The following is a 19,603-nucleotide window of genomic DNA, read 5'->3' on the forward strand; positions in this document are numbered from 1 at the left end:
TGCATGTCTAGATTGATGGATACTTAATTTTCTAACCTTCAACTTCTTTACTATTTTGTCAACATAATAGAATTCAACGTGTATGTATATATATATATATATATATATCTTCTTTATTTTCATTCAAGTTATTCTTTAGTGTCAAAGTTTTAGCTCAGATAAAAATTATTTTCACCAAAACTGAAGCTTTGTGATCACTATTGTATTATTTTATTGTTGTTTACAGGTCGTAGGAAGTTACAGGTGATAGATGAATGTCGTTCGGCTTTAAGAAATCTTTTTGGTAAAAGTTATATTTAATTGTATTGTTTTTATATCTCTGTTTTGAGATTTTTTTGTGTAAAGGTAAAGTTTAGTTGTATTATTTTGATATCTCTATCATCATATTATTTTGTTATAGTCTACAGGTGGTAGATAAGTGCCGGATGTCTTTGAGGAAACTTTTGTGTACAGGTTAGATTCAATTATATTGTTCTGGTGTCTCTATCATCGTATTGTTTTGTTACAGGTGGTAGATGAATATCGATCGACTTTGAAATTATTTTTGGTAAAGGCTAGGTTTAATTAAATAAATTCTCCAAAAGATGTTGAATTTAATTATTGTATTCATCTTTATTATTTAAACAAATATCCTATTTAGTGTAACGCTTGAACTCAATAAAGTGAGGTACACGCGCCAGGCGCGTACACCTAAACTAGTATATTAAAAGTGTGAAAACCCTTAGAAAAGTGATTTGAACTTTTTGCCTTTCATTAAAAAACTCTTATTTAGACAAAATTGTCTTTTCATAATTTTTAATTTATTATTTAATTTTTTTATTATATTAACTAGACTTCCTAATATATATGAGACTCCTAAAATATATGACAAGAGAATTAATTAATATTTTTCTTTCTACTAGACTTACTAAAATATATGGGACTCCTAAAATATATGGTTAGAGAATTAATTAATATTTTCCTTTCTACTGTTCAATTAGAAAAATACTCCTAAAATAGGACTTTATTAAGGAAAATATTTCTATAAATATTGCGATGTACATTAAACTAGAGAACAAATCGGTTTGCCTATTGAGAGAATATGATTGATGTTCATTTAACTTGATTCGATTGCATGTCTAGATTGGTGGATGCTTGATTTTCTAACCCTTAGCTGTATTATTTTGATATCTTTATTATCGTATTATTTTGTTATTTTTTACAGGTGATAGATTAGTGTGAGACGACTTTAAGAAAATTTTTGTGTGTAAAGATTAGATTTAATTATATTATTTTGATGTCTCTATCATTGTATTGCTTTGTTGCAATTTACAGATGATAGATGAATGTCGATAGACTTTTAAAAATATTTTTGGTAAAGATTAGGTTTAATAAATAAATTCTCTATCTTTACATACAAAAAAAAATTAAATTTAATTATTATATTCATCTTTACTATTTAAACAAATATCATATTTAGTGTAATGTTTGAACTCATTAAAGTGAGGTACACGCGCAAGGCGCGTACATCTACACTAGTATATATATATGTATTGAGTTTTCTTCTCATTTTAAATATTTATGTGTTTAAAGGAAATTCAAAAGTCATTATATCTAACTTTATTAATCATATATCCTATCATATATCAATATATCAATACATACATACATACATATATATATATATATATATATATATATATATATATATATACATACATACATACATCTATATATATATACATATATATATATATATATATATATATAATAAGAATTTTCTATTCTTATATAATTATAATCTAATTCATCTTTAATATCATTTAATTGTTCTTCTAGATTTATTAATTCTATCTTATTTAAAATGTCTAGTGTTGACACCTAATTTTTGTCCTCCACGACTAAATTTAATCTCGAGTTTCTTCGATTTTCGATAAAATCACGACATTTATTTTATCGAATGAAGAAACTTTTAAAAAGTATTTATCTTGGTAAGTTCTTCATTTAAGTAGCAATTATATATTATTGTATTCAATTATACGAAATTATATAATTTTGTTGCTTAAAAATCTATTTTTTGTGGAATGTCAAATTTTAATCAAGGTCTGTCTGGAAATAAATTTTGATTAAAATCTTAGTTTAAATATAATTTAATCTCAAGAATAATTTATTTGGATAAATATATGTTTAGTTTTTAGTGAATCAAGGAGCTCGAGATTAAATCGGTTGGTAAATCGTATGGGATCTTGATTTAATTTAGAGAATTCATTGAATTGGGTCCTAATTGAAATTAATTAGGCCACAATTGCAAGACAATTGACTAATTAATACTCAATTGGCCAAAATTGAATGAAAAGGGTCAGATCTCATGGCAGATTGACTATTTTTGTAAGAATAGTTCAGTGACCCAATCCCCTAATCTGCCTAGCCCAGCCCAATAATAAACATTTCAAGTTAACCAAACCAGCCCTCTATTACCATCAGTGGCCCATTCCAATATTACTAGCCCAATCCAAATCACTTCCAACCCGACCCATCTTCTAAAATCCCCTTCTCTTCATACGGCTGAAGCACAACAGCTTCAAGAATAGAACAATCTTTAACGACCTATCCTGACCCAACATTGGCGAACATCTCGGTCAATCGATCAACGTTAAGTGCCACTAATTCGATTTCCCCAGCAATAATCGACGTACAAACAACCAAAAATGGCGTATAACTCTAGCGAATCATCGACCAAATTTTGACCCAGCTCACCCAACCCGATCCGATTTTAGACTCGAGATCGACCCCAAATCGGTCCTTTTCCCTCATGTACGTATCACTTGACTCTCACGTGAGTCCGTATACAGAAGATTTGAGAGCCTTCTAGAATTTATGTACGTGTTCTCCCCAGCATCTAAGTTTGATTTTTCTTGGATAAGATGGTACGAATTCGTACATACCTGGTGGTTTTTAATTGGTTTTGGATTGGAATCTGTTTGGCTCAATTTTAATTGGTCCACCATTCCCAAATTGGTACAGCCTGATGAAACACTAAGCTGGAAAAGGGATTTCGAATTTGAAATCCCAGAAGACCCTTTCTTCCATTTTCTATATATAGGAGGGCCTTTGTTTCTTGAAAGGAAAAAAAGGGGGGAGGGTTGAACAAGGAGAGTATAGAAAATTGGGGGCTTTTTCTTTTCTTTTGGATGGTAAATTCTGGGGTCAAAAATTAAGGTTTTAAAAAGAGGGAAATCTTCTGAGTAAGTTCTGATTTTGAAAACAGAGAAAGAATTTTTTTTTGGATTTTCTGAATTCAAGTTGAAAGTCTTAGTTGAAAATCTGGGGGTTTCCAAATTTCTAAGAGGAAAAAGCAAAAGGAAGCTCTGTTAGTGGTCGACATCGCGAGATTCTGGTAGTGACAAGTTTGCTGATAGCTTGTCGTCCTGTCTGCTGCCCTGAAAGAGGTAAATATACGCTCGTCCCTCTTTCTGCTTCATTTTGACATTTCCTACTTCACCTTTCTATCTTCGTAGAATGTAGTTACCCGGGTATCATGAATGAGGTTGGGTTCGTTTGCTGTAGATGGCTGTGAGGGCCTTAGGGGTTGTTTCGTGATTGTTGTTATGCAATTTCGCTGAAGCAGTGCTCATGTTGTAACTTTAAATGTGATTATGTCGAATATACTGTCTTTTAATTGGCACTGTTAGTTATTTGAGGGTTATGGTATGAATAAACATTTATATCATCAAGACTGCATTTTTTTGTTTCCAGTTTCCCTTTTGATGTAGCGTTTCCTGATATGCTAGGTTAACTGTTATTATAATCGTTTGATCTGAGATTGTAGCGTTGTGTTACTTCCCCCAATTTTGCAATCTATTGTTTAAACTTTAATATCGTTAATTAATTATTTAATCATGGTTTTCACTTTTGTGTGTTGCTTTGATTAAATAATTTTGCCTAGATGTTACAACTTGCTTAATTACATCCTAGTTTGAAAAATGTCTAGCCTTTTCCTACATCATTTGCTCCTTTGGTTTTGATAGTTAGACGTACGTTAGATTTTTGCCTTATCTATCTTCAGAATCAGATTCCTAAGGTTAATTTTATGTTTTTCTAGGCAGTCGTTATGCATTCAAGTTGCTTCCTCTTTTCTTACTTTACTTTTGATTCAATTTTGGTTCGTTTGTCTAGAACTTCTAGATTTTTGTAAGGCGTTTTCGGACTATCGAATAATGCTTGAGTGTTTTACTATTTCCCCCTTAAATCTGTTAAAGTTCTATGTTCCGTTGATGTCGACCTTTCTCGATGTATCGGCATGAGTGTTGTATATATTTTTTTTAGTATGAAAAGTTAGATAATAATAAGTTTGGATAGCTGCCTCTGGAATTCAATTTTAGTGAGGATTAGACTTCTAGGGAATATGTTCTTGTTATTCTACCCTTGATTGATCATCTTGTGTCATGAGGTTCGTTCGTCGAAGTTTGAATTTTCTTCGACTGCTCTTTATTCCAAAATTACTGTAGTAGTCATCGAATCTTTTAAAAATATGTGAAATCTATTCTTTAGCAGTCATTTTTAATGTAGTCCGATTACTTTCCTCAGTTGAACACTCTTCACTTTAATCCCAATCTTTTAGCCTGTTATTTGCAGTTTAGTATGACAAGATTGGACTTTTATCCTGTTTCTCCTGACTATTGATGAATCATTGCTTGCTATAATTTTAAATCTACAGTCTTGCACCTGCAATTGCTTGCGTTAGCTTAAGTCCATGATGAAATATTTCCTGTTGTAGTTCTTTAACTTATCATTTTGATAGTATAAAGATGTTTAGCATGGTTCGACTCGTAATTTTTGTTCAATCTAACTTGGACGAACGTATTCCCCCCGGCTCAATCTAACTAAATTGTAGTTTGTTTGATAAACAGCGTAGCTTTGTAACATGTTTAGTTTAGTTCAGTTATAATTTTCTTTTTAAAGAAATGCTTCATTCTTTCTTGGAAAAGCTGTGATATTGTGATGCTCTTGGTTTCAATTTTATTCTGATGGAGTATGTTGTGTGCTATTATATTGCATGACTCTGACCTATTTGAATTACTGTCTTGCAGTCCGTTTGATGACACTACAGTTGACTTTTTGTTTATAAATTTGTTATACTATTTCTCCATGTAGCAATTCGTATTTTGGGTGTGCATTAATTTCGTTTCTTTTCTTCTTTTGCATGACAATTCGTTGGAGTCCAAATAGACTCTTTGCATTCCCTAATGGGCTAATCAAGCCCATCCGTTGAGTCAAGTCCAGAAGTGAGTCCAAGGTTCCAATGCATACGAATACAAGGATTCAAGAGAGGAGGAATGGGTTAAAATCCCATCTTCGAAGCGACAAAGGGCCTAAAAAGTCTCCTTTTTGTTCATTCGCTCTTATTTTTTACTTGTCGTCTTTATCTATCTTATTTATTTTATTTATGGGATTATTCGTGTATTTTGGGCCACGAAGCCAAAGTTGTATCTAATACAGGTGGAGCAAGACTCGAGCCAAAGGCCCGAAAAATAGTTTAGGACAGGTGAAATGGGTCGGAAGCCCAACTAGACTAGGACAGGTCTCGTTGATTTGGACCCAATGGCCTAAATCCTTTATTTTCTCCTCCCTTTCCCTTTTATGTGTTTATTTGTTCATTAGTCTTGTTTAAACTTAGTTACAATCCCAACTAAGTCGCCTAAATCTATTTTACACAAGTCTTTAAAAAATCAAATCACAATTTCAACAAATTAATCTTTTCAGAATTTAATCAAAAGATATTTTCAAACAGTCCGGATAACCGTAAGTTAGCGGGCGTTTTAGGTGCCTAACACCTTCCTAAAACGTTAATAGGAACCACTTACTCGGAATATCTAACTTAAAATGATTTTCCTATTTTGAATCGTTTTTAATAACTCTTTAAAGGTTTCTTAATTCTTTTTCAAAGTTAAGTGGCGACTCTCTCTCAAAAGTCAAATTTTTTGTAAAACAGAAATGGCGACTCTGCTGGAGATCTTTAACTAGGTTCTAATCAAATGTTTGATTTTCATCTTTGATTAACTGTTTATGTGTTTATGTGTTCCGATTATGTAAAGTTTAATTATCGCATCTCATGGCATATTCCTACATTATTTAAACTGTTTTGGGGTTTCGTGGATGTCCCAGCCCCTGATGTTCAATTCCAAAATATGTTGGAAATACGAATAGCTTATCAGCACGTGAGTCATCTGACGTTGTTCTTATTTTCAAACTCAAGTGGTCCGCTTGAGAACCAGTGTCCAAGCCCACTCTAGACACCGAGGATAGAACGAAACTAAAACCCTATTTTAGGCATGTGCCTAGGACGACCTAATATCCGAGCAGGGTATTAGGCCCATTAGAAAACCTGCCCTGTGTCTATCGACCCCGAGTCAATTACAGACGAATCATATTTATGTGTTGAAGAAATACATGCTTATCTAAAGTCAATCCATTATCCTTTGGGGTCGGGGGAAGGCTTGTCTTTGTCTGCTTTCATGTAGGATATGGCTCAACTATATTCTCGCGAAAAGTTCAAGATGGTTACAAAACCTGACGGTTTCTTGAAACTATGGTGGGACCACATGAGCGCAGAAGAGAGAAAGATTGTTAGAACACATATTGGGCATCTTCCTTCTTTGATCGAGATGGACGCTTGGCCCGAAATGATCCATGTGCTAACAAATTTTTGGGACTATCAAAACATGGTATTTCTCTTCGGGGATGTTGAATTGACCCCCACCATTAAAGACATATTGATTTGTTATGAGAGTACGAAAATGTATTTTAAGAGAAGGGAGACACCGGATAAGAATATTTTAATCCCGGATGTGTGGGATCGTCAAAAGATTAAGGAGATATTTTTAACTGACGATGACACCTGGCTAGGGAACATGATCGATCAAATATCACTTTTTGTGAGTTGTACCGTTGGTTCGGAAGATTCAACTCTTTTCATAAATTGGGTATAAATTGGAGTCGGAAGCAAAATGGAAGGAAATGAGAGCTTTTGCATTCACGGTAGGCCTACTTGGAGCCATGGTGTTCCTGCAGGGGGAAAATGGCACAATTCATCCGAGGGTTGTCACAGTGACCCATTCACTCTTCTTTGGAATGGAGTACAATTCTAAAAAAGTATTCTAGAACTTAGCCCCCATGATTGCGGTCGACATATATTGCGCTTTAGGAAGATGTCAAGTCGAGAATAGTTTTTTCAAGGCTGCAACCTTATATTACAATGGTGGATGATGATGCATTTGGTGAAAAATCCTAGAACGGCACAACCTGATACAAAACAAGGAGGAATCTGCTAGAATCGCACGACATATGATTATTTTTACACAAGTTCAAAAGGGAAGCATCCCACAAATTTTGGCTTAAGACTCTTGGAGAATTAAGAGATGGCGATGTCCAATGGTCCCTTAACTATATTCGTTCATGGAAATACATTATTCGAGGGGGCGAGTGGCCTTTTTTAGTGCTTTTGGGTCTCAAGGGAGCCTGTCCCTATAATCCTGGCAGAGTTCTTAGGCAATTCGAGATCAAGCGGAGACACCTCAAATCGATTCTATGCTAAGATTCTTCACCGAATATGATGAAAGTGAGCCCTCGCTCAAAAACTACATGATAAATGGATGGAGAAGGAAAAGGTGGACAAAAGTCTCTTTCCGTATAGGGTATGAATCTGAAGTCAGTGACACTTACAAGGAGTGGTTAAAAAAGAGCCTTGCCGGAGCATTGAATCTGGGACCATGGTCCCACTAGGGCTGTGGATGTAGAATCCGAGCATCAAATTTGGCTTCACGAGCTACAAGATGAGTTCCAGAAAAGTGAAATCCGCATCGAAAGATGCACATGGAGGATGCTTTGACCATACGTATGTTGAGGGAAGAGTTGAAAAAAGCTAGGCAAGACACTGATGATGCCAGGTAATATCTAATCGATTTGGATGATAGCATGGCCTCCCAACTCGATAGCATAGGGAAAATGACTTACGACTGCAAGGCACAGTTATGCGGGAATCATCTTATCATCAATAGGTATCAAATAGAACATGAGATAAACAAGGCAAAGAAGGCAAAAACAGACGAAGGAGCCTCTAGTAGCTAGTTTTTCTATTCTCCCCTACGCGGGAACTTATATTCTTTCATGTTATTTCCCCTTTTCCCTAAAGATTGTATCCCTATTTTGTTATCTTTTGTAGGTATTTATGCCTTTTTTGTGTCTATATGAGTTGGGGGTTAATGGATTGACTTTGAGAAAGCACATATTTTCTTCAAAAAATCGTTAGGCCTGAACCCTTGGCTCAACAAGGGTCACCCTAACTAGGATTCGCGTCATTATAATGTTTTGTGTAATATAACTGTTTTATGTGCTTATGTACGTTTGTTGAGATCAAAGACAAGTTTATCCACTATGTCCTACGGATGAATTTGGCTATGACTCGAACAACTCTGTGTGGTTATTTCCTATCAAATATTTTGTATTACTTATCACATACGGAAACTGACACATTTGCCTTTAAGTTCTTTTACTTTGCAGATAATAGAAATTACTCTGTGTTGATATAAGCTGGCAGAACATCCCTACTTCACCCGATCGAAAGCGCACAAAATCCCATCCCCTGACCATCATCCAGAAATAACAGGAAATAACAAAGAGAGCGCACTGACTATCCAGGACAATGTGATAGCGGAACAGAATGAAATGATTATAGAACTTGCAAGAAAGTTAGAAATGCTTCAGGAGGAAGTAAATCGCACTAGAAATTTGGCTAACTTAGCCATCACCGTCAATGCCCCCGCTCCAGACGGACACAGGACTCCACTCCAAATCCCTCCCCTCAACACCCCTATTCTCGGGGACCAGCCAACTAACGTATCATCCGGCTTCACTCCTCCATTTGTCCAAAATACTAATCGTGAAAATAATCCAGATGCCTACCATCCATAAAATCCGATCGTAACCCCACAGAACCCATCTTCGAATCCATTCCCTAATCCTCAAAACACATTCTCAAATCAATAAAACGCATTTCCAAATCCGCAAGATTCATTCCCAAATCTACAAAATACGTCAAACCTACCTTCGAATCCACCAAATTCATTTCCAAATCTGCAAAATCTTTCTCCGCCAAACTACTTACAAAGTTCATAGAACCTATCTAATTTCCAGAACATCTTCCCACTTACCAACCAAGTTCCTTCCTTCTGCAAAATCAGGCCTCCCTTCCAAATCCCCCTCAAGCCATCATATCCCCTGACATCTATGAACCCTCTTTCTAACCCTGAGATGGGCCATTACGAGGAGAAGGAGAAATAATGAAGGGCCCAGCATAAAAGGAATTTACTAGATATAAATGAAGAGATCATGAGGATCAAAGAGTCTCATGAAGCGAAGGACCACGACGGTTTGGGGTATGACGATTTATGTGATCACCCGGGAGTAGATCTACCAGAAGGGTACAAAGTCCCTAAGTTTAAGATATTTGACCGTACCGAAAGTCCAATAGCCCATCTAAGAAGGTACTGTGAGCAACTGGTAGGGATAGGGAAAAACAAGGCGCTATTGATGCGCCTATTCAGTCGAAGTTTGAATGGTGAAGCCTTGGAGTGGTTCATGTCTCAGGAGCCAAAAAAGTTTACTGGTTGGAAAGCATTGGCCAAGGGTTTCCTTGACTGGTTCACATTCAACATCGAAATAGTCCCTGACCAGTATTCACTAGATCGAATCAAACAAAAAAGCGTTGAGAGTTTTCGAGACTATGCTTTTCGTTGGAAGAAAGAAGCTACCAAAGTACAACTCTCCATATCTGAGGAGAAAATAGTATCCGTGTTCTCTCGCGCTCAAGAAGGAGAATATTATACCAGGATGGTATTCGCTGTTAGAGCAACCTTTGTGGATTTGGTAAAAATACGAGAATCATTGGAAGAAGGTATTTGAACAGGGAAGATTGCCAAAACCCCGACGTTGTTTGGGACTGTCATATTCTCGAAGAAGAAAAAGGAAGATATAGATGTGATTTCTGCTAATCCTGTTATAAAAATGAAAAAGAGGTTTAATTCTAGAAATGTTTTATCTTCTCCACCGTCACCTAACCTTCCGCACATATTCTACACCCACCCCCAATACCAAGATCCACTCTCAAATGCCCAACCTCAGTACCAAATTCCACTCCCAAACATCCAATCCTCATACCAAGCTCCACAACCAAATATCTTTTCCCAATACCTAGTTCCACCTCTAAATTATCAGTCTTATTTCCAAACCACTCCTCTAAATAACCGAACAAATTTCCAAACGCCTTCAAATTATCACCAAGTACCCCCTCCTACAAACCTAAGCCCGTATAACCCCCAACATCTAAACCACAAAAATAAACCTCCTCAAAATTTCACCCCACTAGCTGAAAGTCGCACCCAATTGTTTGAAAGATTGAATAACGCTGGTCATTTGCAACCTGTACAGCCAAGGAATATCAATCCCAACTCTCAATTTTTTAATGCAAGTCAACATTGTGCTTATCATTCGGGGACAGTAGGGCACAGTACAGAGGATTATGTCTACCTGAAACACAAGATCCAGGATTTAATCGATCAAAAGGTTATCACGCTCCAGGCGCCTACTCCAAATGTTAAGAAAAATCCATTGCCAAACCATGAGGGATCTACAGTTAACATGATTGGAGTAGAACGCAAATGGGCATCTGCCAAGACCGTTACCCAGGTGAACTTCGAAAAGCGCAAAAGAGTAGAAGAGGTAGGAAAGATGGAGAAGGCTATGGCTACCTTAAGTATCAACGAGAAAGCCCCATTTATAGTAATGACGGCCCCGACTCAAGTGTATGCTCCCCCGCTAAGTAAGGAATTTACTGTGCAAACCATTGCTGCCCAAGGGATGACACGATCGGGACGATGTTACGTCCCTGAGGAATTGACCAACGAAAAAGATTCACAAAAAAGGCCAATAACTGAAAGAGAGGCTGAGGAATTTCAGAGGCGTATGCAACAAAAGGATTACTCAATTATCAAACACTTGGAGAAAATGCCAGCCCAAGTCTCTGTCTTAGCACTATTAATGAGTTCGCAATACCACCGACAAGCTTTATCGAAGGTCTTAAAGGAAGAATATATTCCCACTGAAATGAGTGTTGAGAATCTGGCTGCGATGATAGGTAACATTGAGGGGAATCATCGTATATCATTCAGTGATGAATGATTACCGTTTGAAGAGGAGATGCACAACAAAGCCATACAGGTCACTGTCGTTTGCCGTGATTATGTGATTAATCAGGTATTAATAGATGACGGATCTGGTGAATATTTGTCCCCTCTCTATGCTGGTTCAAATGCTATGATTTAGGAAAAATTCGTCAAAGCCACGTAAATGTGAGAGCATTCGATGGTGGGCAAAGAGCTACCATATGAGAGATTGATTTGCACTTCCAAATGGGGCCTGCTGAGTTCAAGACTAAGTTTCATGTTATGGATATCCATCCTAGCTACAACCTGATCTTGGGAAGACCATGGATACATGGTGCAAAGACAGTTTCATCACCCCTTCATCAATTATTGAAGTTAATTTGGGAAGATCATGAAGTAGTCATCCAAGGAGAAAAAAGTCGAGCGGACCGTCCCAATGGTTATGTATCGGTGATTAAAGATATTCCAAAAGGTAGCAGTTTCTATACACTAAAAATTGTAAATGCTGCGGACAGAGATTTGACGCCCAAAGTACCAATGCCTTCTGTCTACAAAATGATTACAACGGTGATGTTAAGAAATGGGTTTGAACCTGGTCGAGGCTTGGGCAAGAATTTACAAGGAATTATCAAGCCTATTGTGATCCCAGAGAGAGGCTCTAAGTACGGGTTAAGATATAAGCCTACCAAGAAGGATAGGGTTGAAGATGGCCATAGAAGAGTCTGTTTAGGCCCTTGGCACTCCTGTTCTTATCATTTCCTGTACAAGAGGTGTCAGATGATGATGTTCTTGGGGATGGGATAGGATATTTGTTCAAAGAATGTAATGTTATACCAGAAGATCTCCCAAAGTCTAGTGGGGTGAAGCAGATTGGGCCAGGGAAGGCCTTGCAAAATTGGACCTCCGCTCCACTCATAACCCATCGCCCATCATGGTGGATGAAAGGGCAATTACTGATATTTTTTAAAATTGGTGATGATCTGGAAGAGGCCCCGCGATCCACCTTTTATATCTCAAAACTTTATTTCCGTATCTTACTGCTTTAAAAAAGGCATGGACTTGTATTTCCGCAAGTCATGAGCCACGATTTTGTAATTCTCCCAAATTTCAATAAAAAGGCCTTCATTTATTTAGAAAATTCTATTATTTCTAAAACACTCCTAGTCATATATTTTGTTATTATCCTGTTATCATCTAACTTGGTTTCTTTGTCCATTACAATAACAGTAGCTTAAAATCTGCCTATGTCATGTCATGTCAAAGCTTGAACGAACAAAATAAGGGGAGCAATGATGATTTGAAAGACGATGACGAGGAACGATTAGTCAAAGATATGGAGGAACTTGAGAATCGCGAAAAACCTAATCTGGAGAAAACTGAAATAGTCAACTTGGGAGATCACGATAAAATGAAAGAGACAAGCGTTAGTATTCACCTGGTGGCGCCATAAAGAAAAGAGCTCATCCACCTATTGCGGGAATATATCGATGTGTTTGCTTGGTCCTATGATGATATGCCAGGGTTGAGCACCAGCATTGTTTCATATAAGGTGCCAATAAATCTAGAGTTTGATCCAGTCAAGCAAAAAATACGGAAATTCAAGACAGATTTAAGTCTAAAGATCAAGGAAGAAGTGACAAAACAAATCCAGTCTAATGTTGTCGAGGTCACAAAATATCCGACGTGGTTGGCCAACATTGTCCCTATGTCGAAGAACGATGGCAAGATTCGAATTTGTGTTGACTATAGAGACTTGAATAGAGCTAGTCCTAAAGATAATTTTTCGTTGCCCAACCTCCACATTCTCATCGATAACTATGCAAAACATAAAATGCAATCATTCGTTGACTGTTTCGTCGGGTATCATCAGATATTGATGGATGAGAAAGATGCAAAAAAATGGCTTTTATTATACCCTGGGTTGTTTATCATTACAGGGTAATGCCGTTTGGTCTCAAAAATGCGGGTGCAACATATATGAGGGCTATGACGATGATTTTCCATGATATGATCCTGCTAAGTGTGCTTTTGGTGTGCCATCAGGGAAGTTCCTGGGGTTCATAGTCAGTAGAAGAGTCATCGAGTTAAACCCATCCAAAATCAAGATAATTCAAAATTTGCCACCACCGAAGACTAAGAAGGAAGTTATGAGTTTTATGGATCATTTGAATTACATTAGCAGGTTCTTCACGCAGTCAAAAGTCATATATGTGAGCCAATTCTCAAGATGTTAAAGAAAAATGCATTGAACGAGTGGATAGAATAATGTCAGAGAGCTTTTAACCGCATCAAGAAATACTTGTCTGCACCGCCAATTTTGGTTCCACCAAGAGAAGGAATTCCATTATTGCTTTACCTGTCAGTCTCAGAAAATGCTTTCGGATGTGTCCTCGGACAACATGATGAGACCGATAGGAGAGAGAAAGCCATTTACTACTTGAGTAAAAAGTTCACGCTATATGAAGCCCGTTACACTCTTTTAGAAAGGACATGTTGTGCTTTGACTTGGACGACACAAAAGTTAAAGCATTATCTGTCGTCCTACACAACATACCTCATCTTGAGAATGGATCCATTAAAGTATATTTTCTAAAAGGCCATGCCTAAGGGAAAGCTAGCTAAGTGACAAATATTGCTGAGTGAGTTTGACATTGTATATTTAACCCAAAAAGCAATCAAAGGGCAAGCCTTAGCAGATCATTTGGTAGAGAACACAGTTGATGAGGAATATGAGCTACTTCGAACTTACTTTCCAGATGAGGAAGTTTGTTCATAGGAGAAGACATTACAGAGATTTGCCCTGGATAGAGGCTATTTTTTGATGGGGCGGTCAACTTCAAAGGTTCAGGAATTGGAGCAGTTTTGGTGTCAGAAATGGGCCACATTATTCGTTAACTGCTAAATTATATTTTCCATGCACCAATAATATGGCTGAATATGAGGCTTGCATTCTGGGTCTCAAATTGGTACTTGATATGGGTGTTCGTGAATTGTTAGTCATCGGGGATTCAGATTTGTTCATTCACCAGGTACGGGGAGAATGGGAGGTAAAAAATCCCAAGATCACTCCTTATGTGGAGCTGGTGCAAGAATTATGTGAAAGATTCAAGAAAGTTGATTTTAGGCATATCCCATGGATACAAAATAAGTTTGCTGATGCTTTGGCCACTATATCTTTCATGATTCAGCACCCGGATCAGAGTTACATTGATCCTTTGGAAATAAGCTTGAAGGAGCAACCCGTGCAGTATGTACACATGGAAGAGGAGCCTGATGGAAAACTTGGGTACTATGACATTAAAAGGTATTTGGAATCTGGAATATATCCTGAAGAGGCTAGTAACAACCAAAAGAAGACAATCCGGTGTTTGGCAAAGAATTACTTTCCAAGTGGGGAAATTCTTTTTAGGAGGACTCCTAATTTGGGATTCCTAAGATGCGTCGATGCTGCGGAAGCCAATAAATTGATAAAAGAGGTACACACTGGAATTTGTGGCCCCCACATGAATGGGTTTGTCCTTGCCAGAAAGATCCTGAGAACCGGTTACTTCTGGATGACTATGGAAAATGATTATAGTAAGTATGTGCAGAGATGTCCAAAATGTCATATACACGGAGATCTGATTCGAATGCTTCCACACGAGCTTCACACAATGAATTCTCCTTGGACTTTCGTAGCTTAGGGCATGGATGTCATCGGACTAATAAAGCCATTAGCGTTGAATGGGTATAGATTTATTTTGGTTCCCATTGATTATTTCACTAAGTGAGTCGAAGCGGCTTCATACAGAGCCGTCACTAAGAAAGTGGTTGTGGATTTCGTCAGGAATAACTTGATTTGCCTGTTCGGAGTACCGGAATCGATCATTACTGATAATGGGGCAAACTTGAACAGTCACTTGATGAAAGAAATTTGTGATCAGTTCAAGATTGTGCATCACAACTCGACTGCATATCGTCCCCAAATGAATGGAGCTATGGAAGTTGCCAACAAGAGTATCAAGAAGATCTTGAGAAAGATGGTCGAAAATGATAGATCATGGCATGAGATGTTGCCTTACGCTTTGCTAGGGTATCGTACAACATTTCAAACCTCCACCGGGGAGACCCCTTATTTACTTGTCTATGGAAATAAAGCTGTGATACCTACTGAAGTTGAAATACCTTCCCTAAGGATTATTCAGGAAGCAGCACTAAGTAATGAAAAATGGGTTCGTGCTCGCTATGAACAACTCATGTCGATTGATAAAAAAAAGAATGGTCGCTGTATGCCATGGTCTGTTGTACCAACATATGATAGTTCGTACCTTTAACAAGAAGGTGAGGGCTCAAGCATTTAAAGTGGGGCAACTGGTTCTCAAATGAATATTCCCTCTCAAGAGGAGTACAAGGGCAAGTTTGCTCCAAACTGGCAAGGGCCATACATAGTTCGCAAGGTGATATCTGTAGGAGCTCTGATTTTGTCTGAGATGGATGGCACGGAGTAGACCAAACCAATCAATTCTGACGCGGTAAGGAGATATTATGTTTGAAGGACATTCTAGCTTTTGTGTTTCTTTAGTTAATTTACTTGTAATTGCCTTTGTAATAATGTTGTTTTCTAGTGTGTGACTGTCTAGAGTCCTTTTCTCTTATGTACGAACTACGTTTGACCTGAATTCCCAAGAAAGGGATACGTAGGCGGCCTATGTCAACTTTGGTCAACCCCTTAGGAAAATTTTTCCTTTTCTTTTAGCTACGAACTACGTTTGACCTAAATTCCCAAGAAAGGGACACGTAGGCAGCCTATGTCGGCTTCGATCAACCCCTTAGGAAAATTTATCCTTTTCTTTTAGTTACGAACTACGTTTGACCTGAATTCCCAAGCAAGGGATACGTAGGCGGCCTATGTCGACTTCGGTCAACCCCTTACGATTTATCCTTTCCTCTTATGTATGAACTACGTGATGACCTGAATTCCCAACAAAAGGGATACGTAGGCAGTTTATGTCGGCTTCGGCCAACCCATTAGATTTTCTATATATATCCCCAGCATAGTCTTGAACTACGTTTGACCTGATTCCTGATTTAATGGGATACGTAGGCACCCCAGCAGCTCGGTCATATAGCCCTAGGAAATGGAAACTGGGTCAGAATTTTTGAGAAGGAATCTCAAAAATTTAGAAGTGAAGATCGACATCCAACAAACAGAATAAAGATCAGCAAAGACTTCAGATCCACTTGAATTGGTATCATCTCAAACAACTTTAAACTGAGTCAAAAATGTTGAGGAAGACCTCAAAATTTCCACCAAATGCCAGAACATATTCCAAATTCCCCAGCACCAGAGGTTAAAGCTTTGGAATCCACCAACTGTAACAAAGCCTGGGTAGACTCAATTTTTTTGCTATGATAGAACTACTTGAAGAAACCCTCCAACAATGATAATGAATTTTGGAAACCATCCGCCGAATATAGTCAAAACCACGAGGAAGACATTCGTTGAGCTAGTACATGACATGACTGGCAGAGATTTTCTAAAGTTTTACAGAAGTTTTCAAAATTATTCAAAAAAATTTAAGACTATTTTCAAAAATTTTATGACTCACTTATTTAATACTTGCCTAGACATCATTTGGGATGGAGTGTCAGGGTGGAAGTCCTAACATGGAGGAATGCCCAAGAGATGGCAAAGAGAAAATTGAAGAAGGTCAACATGGAGTAATTTCATTCAAACTAATCATTTTTCTATGGATGCAGGGATCAATACATAAAAATGAGAGTCTCTTTCAAAAATTCCCGAGCAAATTGGGAGCCACAACAGATCATTAATGCCCAAGAACGGTATTTTAAGATAACCCTAAAAATGGGTTAACAACTATTTATTGAGGATCTTTTTTTTGATTTGTCCATCTCATTTCTTGAGATCATAGCGCCTAGTTTTCTTTACAAATATTGTATTTAGAAATTTCCTAAAAATAGTTGCTAGCAAAAGCGACTTTGTGTCTACTAATCGCCTACCTTGAGCACAGGTACATGTAGAAAGCAAGACGATGAGAGATGAATTCAGTAAAATTATTTTGTCATTGCCGTAAGGCATTTCCCCAAGGGCCATTACATATCATTGCCACAATGCATTTCCCCAAGTGCCATCACATATCATTGCCGTAAGGCGTTGCCCCAAGGGCCATTGCATATCATTGCCGCAAGGCATTGCCCCAAGGGCCATTACGTATCATTACCGCAAGGAATTGCTCCAAGGGCCATTGCATATCATTGCCGCAAGGCGTTGCCCCAAGGGCCATTACATATCATTGCCGCAAGGCGTTGCCCTAAGGGCCATTGCATATCATTGCCGTAAGGCGTTATCCCAAGGGCCATTGCATATTATTGCCACAAGGCATTTCCCCAAGGGCCATTTCACATTATTACCATTAGGCGTTGCCCAAGGGACATTGCATATCATTGCCGCAAGGCATTTCCCCAAGGGCCATTGCATATCATTTCCGCAAGGTGTTGCCCCAAGGGCCATTCCATATCATTGCTGCAAGGCGTTGCCCCAAGGGCTATTGCATATCATTGCCCTAAGGGACGTTACACATCATAGCCACAAGGCATTGTCTCAAGAGCTATTGTATATCATTTCCCCAAGGGCTATTACACATCATAGCCGTAAGGCATTGCCTCAAGAGCTATTGCATATCATTGCCCCAAGGCCCATTACACATCATAGCCACAAGGCATTGGCTCAAGAGCTATTGCATATTATAGCCGCAAGGCATTGCCTCAAGAGCTATTGCATATCATTGCCCCAAGGGCATTTACATATCATTGCCGTAAGGCGTTTTCCCAAGGACTATTACATATCATTACCGTAAGGTGTTGCCCCAAGGGCATTTACATATCATTGCCATAAAGGCTATCTCGTACCATCGCCCCAGAAAGCATTTAATATCTGTTGACGCACTAGACAGAAATACTGGCATCGAGGATATCTCATCATTTCATAAATCAATATCTAATTGCATTAAGAGTACACGATTTGAAGGGATGCTTTCAAGTCGCTATCTAAGAATGACTGATATATAAGGTTTCCCAGCAATTGATAATTTGAGGGTCATTTATAAGTCATATTATTTGAAATAGGATAGTGTGCAAGATCACCTATGAGTTGATAGTCTGTAGGTCATCTGTAAGATACAACAACATCCTAATCGAATAGTGTACAAGATCGCCCAAAAGTCGATAGTTCAAAGGTTATCCGTAAGTCGCAACTAAATCCTTACTGAAGAATATGAAAGATTGTCAAATTGATACGTCCAAGGGTTATATATAAGCCACATCATATCCAAGATTGTTTATGTGCAGGATTACCCAAAGACAAATAATTTGAGAGATTTTCTATAAGCCATATTGTATCCAAGGTCGGATGATATGCAGGAACACCTAAAAGCTAGCGATTGGAGGGATATCTGTAAGCCATCTCTTATCCAAAGTCGAATAATGTGCAGTATTACCTAAAAGCTAGAAATTCAAAAGATATCTATAAGTCGCCTCGTATCCAACATAAAATAATACACAAGAATATCCAGAGATTGATAATTTAAGGAAAATTTATAAATCGATCATCGGCTATAATTGGAGAGGTTATCTTTCCACATACAACAAGTGATATAGGTAACCAAAAGGGTTGCCACACCAGATTAAGATTACACGGTTGTAGGGACCATTCAACATAAAGTATCGCCGGTGTCCAAAAGGGCCACCCCACTTTGAAGACATATTCAACCGACAAATGTCATAATTATACAACAACCAAGAGGGTTATTGTGTTTGTTATTTCCAGTTATTTCATTCCAAACAGGTACATAAAGAGATGACTCCGTTTTTCAGGCCACAACTCACGTGAAGATGCGGTAAAAGACCACATAACTCTTTCATGAATTATGTTTAGCACTAACACTTTTTGCTTGAAGCATTGTCGAGAGAATCCGAAAGTATAAAAATATCAAATCAAAACCACAGGTGCGGATGACTTCAAATAGGATGCAGCACAACATGAAACTCTTTCTCAGCAGTAAAACGGGATATATTCTGGAGAGGGATGTCAAACTCTCTAGATGCGAGCTAAATAATGATCACCACCACCATCTAACCATGCCTTTATTAGAAGTCATGTGGATATTTTTGGATGTTCTGGTTTCAGCTTTACCTCTGGGATATTTTCTTAACTCATACCGAGGGGAACTTTCTTTTTCAAATTTGGGTGGCAACACACTTAGAATTTTGGAAATTATATCCAGGTAAGTTCTTGCCTATGGATGTGAAGGATCCCACATTCATGGTTAAGAGGTTACAATCCTCTTTTTTGCAACTCGATCAACTTGTCACTTATTCCAAGCCAAAGATAGTTTGAAATAAAAGAC

At 37.8% G+C, this 19,603-nt stretch overlaps 1 long non-coding RNA gene across 1 annotated transcript; it reads left to right on the forward strand.

Annotated features, from left to right (window-relative positions):
• The first annotated feature begins 2,538 nt into the window (after window positions 1-2,538).
• LOC124888499 lies at window positions 2,539-5,668 on the forward strand. Its single transcript, XR_007046801.1, has 2 exons — window positions 2,539-3,428; window positions 5,209-5,668. It is a non-coding gene; the product is annotated as an uncharacterized LOC124888499 (long non-coding RNA).
• Window positions 5,669-19,603: the final 13,935 nt, after the last annotated feature.

The sequence above is a fragment of the Capsicum annuum genome, chromosome 11, assembly GCF_002878395.1.
Source record: "Capsicum annuum cultivar UCD-10X-F1 chromosome 11, UCD10Xv1.1, whole genome shotgun sequence".
Taxonomy (NCBI): domain Eukaryota; kingdom Viridiplantae; phylum Streptophyta; class Magnoliopsida; order Solanales; family Solanaceae; genus Capsicum; species Capsicum annuum.